Source organism: Sebastes umbrosus, chromosome 6 (genome assembly GCF_015220745.1).
Source record: "Sebastes umbrosus isolate fSebUmb1 chromosome 6, fSebUmb1.pri, whole genome shotgun sequence".
In the NCBI taxonomy this organism is placed as follows: Eukaryota; Metazoa; Chordata; class Actinopteri; order Perciformes; family Sebastidae; genus Sebastes; species Sebastes umbrosus.
In genome coordinates this window covers 96,660-108,889 of record NC_051274.1, presented here as the reverse complement: position 1 = coordinate 108,889, position 12,230 = coordinate 96,660, and positions in this window count along the sequence as shown.

Below are 12,230 nucleotides of genomic sequence, written 5' to 3'. Positions count from 1 at the left end.
AATTTAGGAGAAACGTGTCGTCGGGGCTACTCAATAGGGGGCGCTAGCGAGCCAATTTGCCACACCCGAGCACGAAACCCATATCAGATATTTATTTCACGTACGTTTTATCTTGCATGAGAAATTTGGAGCAGATTGGTTACTATACGCCAAAGTTACAACAACTTCCTGTTTTTTGGCGATGAAGCTTTTTCGCCGCCACGCCACGGCAACATGGTTCGATAACTTTTTGATCTTTTGATAAGTTTTCTTCCCAAAGGTCTTAAGATACTACTGACCAAGTTTCAGGTAGATGTGATTAATTTCTGAGGCAGAGTACATCAATGTGTAAAACATGATATTTCCTGTTACCACTAGGTGGCGCTATGACTGCGATCCAAAATTTGCATATGGATGGTGTCAGAGAGGGACTTTTATCAGGCATGAGAAATTTGGAGCATATAGGTTAATGTACGACAAAGTTACAACAACTTCCTGTTTCTTGGCGAAAGGCGCTTTTTCGCCGCCACGCCACGGCAACATAGTTCGATAACTTTTTGATCTTTGAGTAACTTTTCATCCCAAAGGTCTTAAGATACTACTGACCAAATTTGAAGTTGATCGGGTTAAATCTCTAGGAGGAGTTCGTTAAAGTACAGCGCCTGGATATGGAGAAAAACGCCATAAAATCCAATATGGCCGACTTCCGGTTGGGTTTACGGTATACCTCCAAGAGGGTTTTATTTACGTCTCATCATGGTACATATACCTACCAAATTTCGTAAATTTAGGAGAAACGTGTCGTCGGGGCTACTCAATAGGGGGCGCTAGCGAGCCAATTTGCCACACCCGAGCACGAAACCCATATCAGATATTCATTTCACGCACGTCTGACACGTGTGCAAAATTTCAAAAAAAGTTCATTATCCCAAGCACCTCGTTTTCACGCTCAAAGACATAATAGAATAATAAGAATAATAATAAGAATAATAATCATTTGAAATACAATAGGTCCTCGGACCGACTTTGTCGGTGCTCGGGCCCTAATTAAAGCTGCAAGCAGCGATGATCGGGCCCTCGCCCACGCGTGCACGTCGGGGGAATGCGCACGTCGGGACACGTACATGTCTTCAGGGCAAGACTCTTATAAAACATGTCAAATTTGGGGAAGATTGGACAATGTATAGCCAATTTACAACAACTTCCTGTTTCCTGTAGGGGGCGCTATGACTATCACGCATAATACCACATATATGTCTTCAGGCCTGGTCCATTATCCAGCTTGTGAAGTTTGGAGCAGATTGGACTATGTAAAGTCAAGTAACAACAGCCTCCTGTTTTTTGGCGAAGAAGCTTTTTCGCCGCCACGCCACGGCAACATGGTTCGATAACTTTCTGATCTTTTGATAAGTTTTCATCCCAAAGGTCTTAAGATGCTACTGACCAAGTTTGAGGTAGATGTGATTAATTTCTGAGGCAGAGTACATCAATGTGTAAAACATGATATTTCCTGTTACCACTAGGTGGCGCTATGACTGTGAGTCAAAATTTGCATATGGATGTTGTCAGACAGGGACCTTTATCAGGCATGAGAAATTTGGAGCATGTAGGTTAATGTACGACAAAGTTACAACAACTTCCTGTTTCTTGGCGAAAGGCGCTTTTTCGCCGCCACGCCACAGCAACATAGTTCGATAACTTTTTGATCTTTGAGTAACTTTTCATCCCAAAGGTCTTAAGATACTACTGACCAAATTTGAAGTTGATCGGATTAAATCTCTAGGAGGAGTTCGTTAAAGTACAGCGCCTGGATATGGTAAAAAAACGCCATAAAATCCAATATGGCCGACTTCTGGTTGGGTTTACGGTATACCTCCAAGAGGCTTTTATTTACGTCTCATCATGGTACATATACCTACCAAATTTCATAAATGTAGGTGAAACGTGTCGTCGGGGCTACTCAATAGGGGGCGCTAGCGAGCCAATTTGCCACACCCGAGCACGAAACCCATATCAGATATTTATTTCACGCACGTTTTATCTTGCATGAGAAATTTGGAGCAGATTGGTTACTATACGCCAAAGTTACAACAACTTCCTGTTTTTTGGCGAAGAAGCTTTTTCGCCGCCACGCCACGGCAACATGGTTCGATAACTTTTTGATCTTTTGATAAGTTTTCATCCCAAAGGTCTTAAGATACTACTGACCAAGTTTCAGGTAGATGTGATTAATTTCTGAGGCAGAGTACATCAATGTGTGAAACATGATATTTCCTGTTACCACTAGGTGGCGCTATGACTGTGAGTCAAAATTTGCATATGGATGTCGTCAGACAGGGACCTTTATCAGGCATGAGAAATTTGGAGCATATAGGTTAATGTACGACAAAGTTACAACAACTTCCTGTTTCTTGGCGAAAGGCGCTTTTTCGCCGCCACGCCACGGCAACATAGTTCGATAACTTTTTGATCTTTGAGTAACTTTTCATCCCAAAGGTCTTAAGATACTACTGACCAAATTTGAAGTTGATCGGGTTAAATCTCTAGGAGGAGTTCGTTAAAGTACAGCGCCTGGAAATGGTAAAAAAACGCCATAAAATCCAATATGGCCGACTTCCGGTTGGGTTTACGGTATACCTCCAAGAGGGTTTTATTTACGTCTCGTCATGGTACATATACCTACCAAATTTCGTAAATTTAGGGGAAACGTGTCGTCGGGGCTACTCAATAGGGGGCGCTAGCGAGCCAATTTGCCACACCCGAGCACGAAACCCATATCAGATATTCATTTCACGCACGTCTGACACGTGTGCAAAATTTCAAAAAAAGTTCATTATCCCAAGCACCTCGTTTTCACGCTCAAAGACATAATAGAATAATAATAATAATTAAAGCTGCAAGCAGCGATGATCGGGCCCTCGCCCACGCGCGCACGTCGGGGGAACGCGCACGTCGGGGCACGTACATGTCTTCAGGGCAAGACTCTTATAAAACATGTCAAATTTGGGGAAGATTGGACAATGTACAGCCAATTTACAACAACTTCCTGTTTCCTGTAGGGGGCGCTATGACTATCACGCATAATACCACATATATGTCTTCAGGCCTGGTCCATTATCCAGCTTGTGAAGTTTGGAGCAGATTGGACTATGTAAAGTCAAGTAACAACAGCCTCCTGTTTCTTGGCGAAAGGCGCTTTTTCGCCGCCACGCCACGGCAACATAGTTCGATAACTTTTTGATCTTTTGATAAGTTTTCATCCCAAAGGTCTTAAGATACTACTGACCAAGTTTCACGTAGATGTGATTAATTTCTGAGGCAGAGTACATCAATGTGTAAAACATGATATTTCCTGTTACCACTAGGTGGCGCTATGACTGTGAGTCAAAATTTGCATATGGATGTCGTCAGACAGGGACCTTTATCAGGCATGAGAAATGTGGAGCATATAGGTTAATGTACGTCAAAGTTACAACAACTTCCTGTTTCTTGGCGAAAGGTGCTTTTTCGCCGCCACGCCACGGCAACATAGTTCGATAACTTTTTGATCTTTGAGTAACTTTTCATCCCAAAGGTCTTAAGATACTACTGACCAAATTTGAAGTTGATCGGGTTAAATCTCTAGGAGGAGTTCGTTAAAGTACAGCGCCTGGAAATGGTAAAAAAACGCCATAAAATCCAATATGGCCGACTTCCGGTTGGGTTTACGGTATACCTCCAAGAGGGTTTTATTTACGTCTCGTCATGGTACATATACCTACCAAATTTCGTAAATTTAGGAGAAACGTGTCGTCGGGGCTACTCAATAGGGGGCGCTAGCGAGCCAATTTGCCACACCCGAGCACGAAACCCATATCAGATATTTATTTCACGTACGTTTTATCTTGCATGAGAAATTTGGAGCAGATTGGTTACTATACGCCAAAGTTACAACAACTTCCTGTTTTTTGGCGATGAAGCTTTTTCGCCGCCACGCCACGGCAACATGGTTCGATAACTTTTTGATCTTTTGATAAGTTTTCTTCCCAAAGGTCTTAAGATACTACTGACCAAGTTTCAGGTAGATGTGATTAATTTCTGAGGCAGAGTACATCAATGTGTAAAACATGATATTTCCTGTTACCACTAGGTGGCGCTATGACTGCGATCCAAAATTTGCATATGGATGGTGTCAGAGAGGGACTTTTATCAGGCATGAGAAATTTGGAGCATATAGGTTAATGTACGACAAAGTTACAACAACTTCCTGTTTCTTGGCGAAAGGCGCTTTTTCGCCGCCACGCCACGGCAACATAGTTCGATAACTTTTTGATCTTTGAGTAACTTTTCATCCCAAAGGTCTTAAGATACTACTGACCAAATTTGAAGTTGATCGGGTTAAATCTCTAGGAGGAGTTCGTTAAAGTACAGCGCCTGGATATGGAGAAAAACGCCATAAAATCCAATATGGCCGACTTCCGGTTGGGTTTACGGTATACCTCCAAGAGGGTTTTATTTACGTCTCATCATGGTACATATACCTACCAAATTTCGTAAATTTAGGAGAAACGTGTCGTCGGGGCTACTCAATAGGGGGCGCTAGCGAGCCAATTTGCCACACCCGAGCACGAAACCCATATCAGATATTCATTTCACGCACGTCTGACACGTGTGCAAAATTTCAAAAAAAGTTCATTATCCCAAGCACCTCGTTTTCACGCTCAAAGACATAATAGAATAATAAGAATAATAATAAGAATTAAAGCTGCAAGCAGCGATGATCGGGCCCTCGCCCACGCGCGCACGTCGGGGCACGTACATGTCTTCAGGGCAAGACTCTTATAAAACATGTCCAATTTGGGGAAGATTGGACAATGTATAGCCAATTTACAACAACTTCCTGTTTCCTGTAGGGGGCGCTATGACTATCACGCATAATACCACATATATGTCTTCAGGCCTGGTCCATTATCCAGCTTGTGAAGTTTGGAGCAGATTGGACTATGTAAAGTCAAGTAACAACAGCCTCCTGTTTTTTGGCGATGAAGCTTTTTCGCCGCCACGCCACGGCAACATGGTTCGATAACTTTTTGATCTTTTGGTAACTTTTCATCACAAAGGTCTTAAGATACTACTGACCAAGTTTCAGGTAGATGTGATTAATTTCTGAGGCAGAGTACATCAACGTGTAAAACATGATATTTCCTGTTACCACTAGGTGGCGCTATGACTGCGAGTCAAAATTTGCATATGGATGTTGTCAGACAGGGACCTTTATCAGGCATGAGACATTTGGAGCATATAGGTTAATGTACGTCAAAGTTACAACAACTTCCTGTTTCTTGGCGAAGAAGCTTTTTCGCCGCCACGCCACGGCAACATGGTTCGATAACTTTTTGATCTTTTGATAAGTTTTCTTCCCAAAGGTCTTAAGATACTACTGACCAAGTTTCAGGTAGATGTGATTAATTTCTGAGGCAGAGTACATCAATGTGTAAAACATGATATTTCCTGTTACCACTAGGTGGCGCTATAACTGTGAGTCAAAATTTGCATATGGATGTCGTCAGACAGGGACCTTTATCAGGCATGAGAAATTTGGAGCATATAGGTTAATGTACGACAAAGTTACAACAACTTCCTGTTTCTAGGCGAAAGGCGCTTTTTCGCCGCCACGCCACGGCAACATAGTTCGATAACTTTTTGATCTTTGAGTAACTTTTCATCCCAAAGGTCTTAAGATACTACTGACCAAATTTGAAGTTGATCGGGTTAAATCTCTAGGAGGAGTTCGTTAAAGTACAGCGCCTGGAAATGGTAAAAAAACGCCATAAAATCCAATATGGCCGACTTCCGGTTGGGTTTACGGTATACCTCCAAGAGGGTTTTATTTACGTCTCGTCATGGTACATATACCTACCAAATTTCGTAAATTTAGGGGAAACGTGTCGTCGGGGCTACTCAATAGGGGGCGCTACCGAGCCAATTTGCCACACCCAAGCACGAAACCCATATCAGATATTTATTTCACGTACGTTTTATCTTGCATGAGAAATTTGGAGCAGATTGGTTACTATACGCCAAAGTTACAACAACTTCCTGTTTTTTGGCGAAGAAGCTTTTTCGCCGCCACGCCACGGCAACATGGTTTGATAACTTTTTGATCTTTTGGTAACTTTTCATCACAAAAGTCTTAAGATACTACTGACCAAGTTTCAGGTAGATGTGATTAATTTCTGAGGCAGAGTACATCAATGTGTAAAACATGATATTTCCTGTTACCACTAGGTGGCGCTATGACTGCGAGTCAAAATTTGCATATGGATGTTGTCAGACAGGGACCTTTATCAGGCATGAGAAATTTGGAGCATATAGGTTAATGTACGACAAAGTTACAACAACTTCCTGTTTCTTGGCGAAAGGCGCTTTTTCGCCGCCACGCCACGGCAACATAGTTCGATAACTTTTTGATCTTTGAGTAACTTTTCATCCCAAAGGTCTTAAGATACTACTGACCAAATTTGAAGTTGATCGGGTTAAATCTCTAGGAGGAGTTCGTTAAAGTACAGCGCCTGGATATGGTAAAAAAACGCCATAAAATCCAATATGGCCGACTTCCGGTTGGGTTTACGGTATACCTCCAAGAGGGTTTTATTTACGTCTCGTCATGGTACATATACCTACCAAATTTCGTAAATTTAGGGGAAACGTGTCGTCGGGGCTACTCAATAGGGGGCGCTACCGAGCCAATTTGCCACACCCGAGCACGAAACCCATATCAGATATTCATTTCACGCACGTCTGACACGTGTGCAAAATTTCAAAAAAAGTTCATTATCCCAAGCACCTCGTTTTCACGCTCAAAGACATAATAGAAGAATAATAAGAATAATTAAAGCTGCAAGCAGCGATGAACGGGCCCTCGCCCCTACTTGCGCGTCGGGGATGCTGGCGGGACGCCGACCGACGCGGCCGGGGACCGTGAAACTGAAACTCTGACGAGCGCCACGACGCCTGCCGCAAGGCTCTACGACAAGCGGTTCACGAGTTATGAAGGGGGGCGTGGCTAATGTGTAGGGGGCGGGGATAACAACACCAACTTAACAGGCACTCTCTGCTGAGTGATATAACACCTCCCACAAGACTCTACGACAAACGGATCATGAGTTATGAAAGGGGGCGGGGCTAATGTGTAGGGGGCGGGCATAACCTTCACCAATGAAACAGGCACTCTCTGCTGAGTGATATGACACCTCCCACAAGACTCTACGACAAACGGATCATGAGTTATGAAAGGGGGCGGGGCTAATGTGTAGGGGGCGGGCATAACCTTCACCCATGAAACAGGCACTCTCTGCTGAGTGATATGACACCTCCCACAAGACTCTACGACAAACGGATCATGAGTTATGAAAGGGGGCGGGGCTAATGTGTAGGGGCCGTGGCTATGACTATATTTTTGCATTTACATATAATCAGGACTGGACCCTTATCATACCTGAGAAATTTGGGGCAGATCGGACTATGTACAGTTGAGTTAGGGTTAACCCACTCTCTGCTGAGTGATATGACACATCCCACAAGACTCTACTATAAACGGTTCATGAGTTATGAAAGGGGGCGGGGCTAACGTCTTAGGGCGGGGCTATGAGTATAATTTTTCATATACATGTCATCAGTACTGGAGCACCATCATACCTGAGAGATTTGGGACAGATCGGACTATGTACAGTTGAGTTACAATAACTGGCGAATGGCTCAAAATGGCCGCCACGCTACGGTCCGATCGTTAAGTGGACACTCATCATTTTAATAACTTTTCATCTTCAAGGTCTTAAGATGGTCCTGACCAAATTTCAACTCCATCTGATCAAATCTGTAGGAGGAGTTCGTTAAAGTACGCGGCCAATAAAACTCAAAAATTGGGAAAATCGTACATAAAATCCAATATGGCCGACTTCTGGGTGGGCGGGGCTTATGAAACCCAATGAGGAATATGTTTCAAATGATGAGTGGGATATGCATACCAAATTTCATGAATATCGGATCAACTTTGACAAAGTTAAAATTTCAACGCGTTAGGGGGCGCTATAGAGCCGGCTAAACACACTGAGCCTAATGGCTATACAGTTACATAAAGTTCACAGGTGTCTATCATTTTGCCAAATTTTATGAGATTCCGAGTACCTAAAGGTATGTTCAAAATCTGAAAGACATAAGGGGGCGCTAGAGAGCCAACATGCCACGCCCAAGCAAAATTTCACCACTAAAATGAAGTAATTACTAGTTTGGATGTGTGTGTAAAGTTTCATAAATTTTTGTGCATCCTAAAGTCTTCAAATATGCGTTCGTAAATTCTAAAATCACGCAGGAAGTCCAACATGGCTGACTTCCTGTTTGCCGAAGAAATCTCAAAATCATTTAATCCAGGTATGAGGGCGTGAGCAATGACATACTTGAATTTCGTGAAGATCGAAGAAACTTTCTCTGAAAAACTGCGTACGTTAGGGGGCGCTATGGAGCCCTCTGGAGACACCCGAGCCCAGTCACTCCAGAACATTGAATTTCCCACCAGTTCTGACGCATACTCCACTTTTCGTGAGTTTTGGGGATGGCTAAGGTCGTCAAAAACGCGATCTACCAGCGGAAAAAGAATAATAATAATAATTAAAGCTGCAAGCAGCGATGAACGGGCCCTCGCCCCTTGCGCGTCGAGGATGCTGGCGGGACGCCGACCGACGCGGCCGGGCACCGTGAAGCCGAAACTCTGACGAGCGCCACGACGCCTGCCGCAAGGCTCTACGACAGGCACTCTCTACTGAGCGATATAACACCTCCCACAAGACTCTACGACAAACGGATCACGAGTTATGAAAGGGGGCGTGGCTAATGTGTAGGGGGCGGGCATAACTTTCACCAATGAAACAGGCACTCTCTGCTGAGTGATATGACACCCCCCACAAGACTCTACTACAAACGGATCATGAGTTATGAACGGGGGCGGGGCTAAGGTGTAGGGGGCGGGGCTAACCATCCCCAATGAAACAGGCACTCTCTGCTGAGTGATATGACACCTCCCGCAAGACTCTACTATAAACGGTTCATGAGATATGAAAGGGGGCGGGGCTAACGTCTTGGGGCGGGGCTATGAGTATAATTTTTCATATACATGTCATCAGTACTGGACCACCATCATACCTGAGAGATTTGGGGCAGATCGGACTATGTACAGTTGAGTTACAATAACTGCCTGTTTCATGGCGAATGGCTCAAAATGGACGCCACGCCACGTTCCGCTCGTTAAGTGAAAACTCACGATTTTAATAACTTTCATCTTCAAGGTCTTAAGATGGTCCTGACCAAATTTCAAATCGATCTGATTAAATCTGTAGGAGGAGTTCGTTAAAGTACGCGGCCTATAAAATGCTAAAAGTGACATGAAATCCAATATGGCCGACTTCCGGGTGGGCGGAGCTAATGAAACCCAATGAGGAATATGTTTCAAATGATGAGTGGGATATGCATACCAAATTTCATGATTATCGGATCAACTTTGACAAAGTTAAAATTTCAACGCGTTAGGGGGCGCTATAGAGCCGGCTAAACACACTGAGCCTAATGGCTATATATTTAAATAAAGTTCACAGGTGTCTATCATCTTGCCAAATTTCATGAGTTTTCGAGTACCTAAAGGTATGTTCAAAATCTGAAAGACATAAGGGGGCGCTAGAGAGCCAACATGCCACGCCCAAGCAAAATTTCACCACTAAAATTAAGTAATTACTAGTTTGGATGTGTGTGTAAAGTTTCATAAATTTTTGTGCATCCTAAAGTCTTCAAATATGCGTTCGTAAATTCTAAAATCACGCAGGAAGTCCAACATGGCTGACTTCCTGTTTGCCGAAGAAATCTCAAAATCATTTAATCCAGGTATGAGGGCGTGAGCAATGACATACTTGAATTTCGTGAAGATCGAAGAAACTTTCTCTGAAAAACTGCGTACGTTAGGGGGCGCTATGGAGCCCTCTGGAGACACCCGAGCCCAGTCACTCCAGAACATTGAATTTCCCACCAGTTCTGACGCATACTCCACTTTTCGTGAGTTTTGGGGATGGCTAAGGTCGTCAAAAACGCGATCTTGCAGCGGAAAAAGAATAATAATTAAAGCTGCAAGCAGCGATGAACGGGCCCTCGCCCCTTGCGCGTCGAGGATGCTGGCGGGACGCCGACCGATGCGGCCGGGCACCGTGAAGCCGAAACTCTGACGAGCGCCACGACGCCTGCCGCAAGGCTCTACGACAAACGGTTCATGAGTTATGAAAGGGGGCGGGGCTAATGTGTAGGGGGCGGGCATAACCTTCACCAATGAAACAGGCACTCTCTGCTGAGTTATATGACACTTCCCACAAGACTCTACGACAAACGGATCACGAGTTATGAAAGGGGGCGGGGCTAATGTGTAGGGGGCGGGCATAACCTTCACCAATGAAACAGGCACTCTCTGCTGAGCGATATAACACCTCCCACAAGACTCTACGACAAACGGATCATGAGTAATGAAAGGGGGCGTGGCTAATGTGTAGGGGGCGGGCATAACCTTCACCAATGAAACAGGCACTCTCTGCTGAGTGATATGACACCTCCCACAAGACTCTACGACAAACGGATCATGAGTTATGAAAGGGGGCGGGGCTAATGTGTAGGGGGCGGGGATAACCTTCACCAATGAAACAGGCACTCTCTGCTGAGTGATATGACACCTCCCACAAGACTCTACGACAAACGGATCATGAGTTATGAAAGGGGGCGGGGCTAATGTGTAGGGGCCGTGGCTATGACTATATTTTTGCATTTACATATAATCAGGACTGGACCCTTATCATACCTGAGAAATTTGGGGCAGATCGGACTATGTACAGTTGAGTTAGGGTTAACCCACTCTCTGCTGAGTGATATGACACATCCACAAGACTCTACTATAAACGGTTCATGAGTTATGAAAGGGGGCGGGGCTAACGTCTTAGGGCGGGGCTATGAGTATAATTTTTCATATACATGTCATCAGTACTGGAGCACCATCATACCTGAGAGATTTGGGGCAGATCGGACTATGTACAGTTGAGTTACAATAACTGGCGAATGGCTCAAAATGGCCGCCACGCTACGGTCCGATCGTTAAGTGGACACTCATCATTTTAATAACTTTTCATCTTCAAGGTCTTAAGATGGTCCTGACCAAATTTCAACTCCATCTGATCAAATCTGTAGGAGGAGTTCGTTAAAGTACGCGGCCAATAAAACTCAAAAATTGGGAAAATCGTACATAAAATCCAATATGGCCGACTTCCGGGTGGGCGGAGCTAATGAAACCCAATGAGGAATATGTTTCAAATGATGAGTGGGATATGCATACCAAATTTCATGATTATCGGATCAACTTTGACAAAGTTAAAATTTCAACGCGTTAGGGGGCGCTATAGAGCCGGCTAAACACACTGAGCCTAATGGCTATATATTTAAATAAAGTTCACAGGTGTCTATCATCTTGCCAAATTTCATGAGTTTTCGAGTACCTAAAGGTATGTTCAAAATCTGAAAGACATAAGGGGGCGCTAGAGAGCCAACATGCCACGCCCAAGCAAAATTTCACCACTAAAATTAAGTAATTACTAGTTTGGATGTGTGTGTAAAGTTTCATAAATTTTTGTGCATCCTAAAGTCTTCAAATATGCGTTCGTAAATTCTAAAATCACGCAGGAAGTCCAACATGGCTGACTTCCTGTTTGCCGAAGAAATCTCAAAATCATTTAATCCAGGTATGAGGGCGTGAGCAATGACATACTTGAATTTCGTGAAGATCGAAGAAACTTTCTCTGAAAAACTGCGTACGTTAGGGGGCGCTATGGAGCCCTCTGGAGACACCCGAGCCCAGTCACTCCAGAACATTGAATTTCCCACCAGTTCTGACGCATACTCCACTTTTCGTGAGTTTTGGGGATGGCTAAGGTCGTCAAAAACGCGATCTACCAGCGGAAAAAGAATAATAATAATAATAATAATCCCCAGAAAAACAATAGGTTCCTTGCACTTCGTGCCAGGACACCGTTGGGTCCTGGCACTTTCGTGCTCGGGCCCTAATAATCCCCAGAAAAACAATAGGTTCCTTGCACTTCGTGCCAGGACACCGTTGGGTCCTGGCACTTTCGTGCTCGGGCCCTAATAATCCCCAGAAAAACAATAGGTTCCTTGCACTTCGTGCCAGGACACCGTTG